Raw genomic sequence first — 3,623 nt, forward strand, 5'->3', positions numbered from 1 at the left:
TCTCTTACAGACTGCCCCGTACTCCCCCCCCCCCTACCCTGTGCTCCCCCCCCACCCCCCCTCTGCTTTTTCCTTCCCTCTCTCTCCTGATCATCTTCAAAGCGCGCGTTGGTGGGGACTTGTTAACGTTTTTGTTTGGTGTATAAATCGCTTCTCCATTCAGGTGTCCCGTTACTGCGCGACCCCCGCTTGACCCCAGCAAGCCACTTAACACTGCGGAGGGAGACTCTCTGGGCCGGGCAGCCGGTTAGGAGTGGGGGGGGGGGGGTGGTAGGGTGGCTAGAGGGAGGGAAGGGGGGGATGCAGCACTCTCCTCCCAGCAGCATCGCCTTTCACAATCCACACATTCCTTCCTGCTTTACCTTTGTGCCGTCTTGCTCTCCTACCTCTCCCCCTGTCCGCTTACCGTTTAGCAGCAGGGAGGGCCGCCAGGGCTCACAGGGAGAGGCAGAAGGGGTGGCGAGTTGGTGATATGAAACATTGAGGCTGCATTATGTTACCGTGATGTACGTATGTACGTTGAACTTCTTTCACACCGGACGTAGCCAACCGTGCTAATCAGAGGTGCGGGTACAAGGACAACAAACTAAACACAAAATGGAGTTCTAAAGTAATGATTTTTCAATCTTGATTATTTAAAAGTGCACAGCTCCAGTGGCTTCCTAATGTCGGAAAGAAGAGTGTTCCAGACGGCCGCAGAAGCGCATCTGAAAGTGCTCAATGCAGTGACCGTCTTTGTTCGATGGCTAGCCAAAAGCCGCTGCTGTGAGGATGACCGGAGTTCACGTGATGGTTTATGCTCCTTGACGAGATCAGCGAGGCATTGTGGTTCATTTTTGGCAAGCATTGTAAGCGTGTCTCGATATATGCGGCTGCATCAATGGCGTAGCTATCGAGCGTGCAGGCGGTGAAACTGCATCAGGGCCCAAAGTCCGGACTGCAGATAGCGGGGAAATTGGACTTGGGGCCCCTTTTAATTATTTGCACCAGGGCCCATGCCACCCACGTTGCAGCACTGAGTGGCATTTAGGTGTTGTAAAAACGACTTCTATTGTATTTGTGTTCATCAATTGACTTTATCACATATAGTTGCGTTTTTGTGATAGCCATCGTATGTAGGTAGCCGACCGTGCCAATTGGAGGTGCGGGGGAAGGACAACAAACTAAACACGGGCTGATGTTGATTGATACTTAATCTAGAATCTAAAATATAGGTGTTTTCTAAAATATGGGTGTTAGTGTTGTCACACAATTACCACGCGAAAAAATAAATTTTCATCTTTTGCCGTTCGTTAAGCAGTTCCTGCTCTTGTGTTCTGCTTCTTCGTAACCTGGAGACGGACGGCCTGCGTGGCAATCGGATCTTGCCAGCATTTGCCGCGCGCGGCTGTAACAGACGTTGCCCTCTCTCTGGGTTTGGGCAGGGAGAATTATCGTAACCTGCTGGTGATGTGGCCGCATGAAATAAAAAAATGTTAAATTTATTGCAGCGTCTTTTTATTAGCGAAACGGGGTGCACTGGAGCAGATGGGTAAATAAACAAAAATAACAACGCGTTTTATAAAAGCTGTCGTAAGTTAGCCGTCGCTTGTCAACACCGTCGCGATTGCCTTTCCACGCACCTCCGATCAGTGTGGTTGGCTACGTACGGTGCGAAAGAAGTCCGACATACCATTGTGAAAACGCGCTTTCACATTTTGCGAGTTTGTTGAACTTTTTCTAAGAAACAAAAAATACCTCCGCCACCGCCGCACCACCACCACCACCACCAGACTGTCATTATGTTCCGTGCTAGGTACGAGCCCCGTGCACCATGGCAACAGCGGCACTTGTTTAGCGCGTGGGTCCTCGCCGGGGCGTGCTGTGCAGGTAATTGCTCGCCGCAGAATAACCTTTACAATTTTTTTCCAACCCCCCCTCCCCTGCCCACCACCCCCACCAGTCCCCACCACCACCACCCTCCCCGCCGGATCGTAGCGTCCGGCGCGATCCGGAGCTCGGACCGACGACGCTGGCCGCGCTCCAATCAGCGGAGCATGTCAACGGGGTCCTTCCCGTGCGTGAACCCACTTTAGCAGCTAATCCCCTCGGTGGGCCCTGATGAAGCTGGGGGGACTGCAAATACCAAGTAAATTGCTGCCCTTAAAACTCTAATTGCAGGCTTACGGCGGGGCCCGCTCGCGAGCCGCTCCGCGTGGAGAGCCCAAGCCACGTCGTCGCGTTATTTTTGTTTTGTTTGCCGTGGTAACTTTTTTCCCGGGTGAATCGGTCGTGCCGATATGTGTCTCCCCGTGCGCCTGCAATACTTCGCTCACCTCGCGTGATTTGATGGCGGGGGAGCTGCGGGCGGCTCCCAGTGTCCGGTTTATTCGCACAAATTGCTCCTTTTATCTGAGCGCTAAAGCGTGGGTAAACACGGGTAATAGGATAATTTGACGGCCGCTTTCAGAGCACTCCCCTTGTTCGCAATGAAGCTCCGATAATAGGAAGAGTCGCCATTGGAGGCGTTTGGATCCTGCTCAGATCGATTCCAGGCTGTGGAAGATAGGAATGGACGTATAACAGCTATATGGATATACGGATGAAAGGAGCTTCAGTGGATTCGTGTTTGTACCAAGGTGTGGGCTCGGTCGGCATTGCGATATCGTATTTACAAGGTTTGTACCAAAAGTCCGTACCATTGGGGTACAACTTAACCCGGAGGCAATGAATGAGGCAACATGGCTGGGAGTTTTGGTACGCACCCAGCATAAGCAGGGTCTGAACCTGGTCGCGAGATGGACGCGTTTCGGAGGGATGCTCCCAATGATTCTATTTTATGGGACGAAGGTAAACGCAAGCAAATCAGAACGCATTTGGCACTGCACCTTTGCCTTTCACTTTGGCTGACAACATGCAATAATGGCAGTCATAACTCATTTTCAGATAAGACATTTATTACGCCGGAGCTGATGTGCCAAGCATTGTGCATTATAAAGCAGGAGCCTTCAAAGCCGGAATTTGCTCTAATTGGTTGGCAACGTGCAGGGCTCAGTAACTTCCCGCTGAATATTCGTGCAGGGTCGCTGGCGGACTGGAGGAAGCACGTGACCGGTAGCGACAGCAATTGCGATGCGACATGTACCGCATGTGGTGTGCAGTGTGCCATGGACAGGCCCGGATGAAGTCGATCCCTAGTGACGATCGATGCAACTTTTTTTTAATGCTTTCGTCCACGCAAATATATATATATTTTTCTGAACTTACCGTACGTACAAATTGTCCACGAGGGTCAAGCAAAAGCTATTGCTGTTGCTCCCTTGGGCGCCACAGTGGTGTGATGTTAACTACCTCGCCTGGTATACAGGAGGTCGCAAGTTCGATCCCGACCCTGATGCCTCTAAATTTGGAGTTTGCGTGTTCTCCCCGTACTCGCGTGGATTTTTCGCCATGTCCTCGGGTTATTTCCCTCCACGTTTAGAAAACACGCGTTTCGAGCAGTTGGCTGCTCGACATTTCCACACGATAAGCCACTTCGTTGCGCTGGCATTTGTGACCAGGTCGCCTCTGAAAAAGAGCTGCATAGCTCGTTGGGCCCTGACCTGGTAAAAGAAAGAAAAATAAGTAAGCGGGTTTTTTTTTTA

The sequence above is a fragment of the Petromyzon marinus genome, chromosome 9 (genome assembly GCF_048934315.1).
Source record: "Petromyzon marinus isolate PM22_M1 ecotype Great Lakes invasive population chromosome 9, UKy_Petmar_22M1.pri1.0, whole genome shotgun sequence".
In the NCBI taxonomy this organism is placed as follows: domain Eukaryota; kingdom Metazoa; phylum Chordata; class Hyperoartia; order Petromyzontiformes; family Petromyzontidae; genus Petromyzon; species Petromyzon marinus.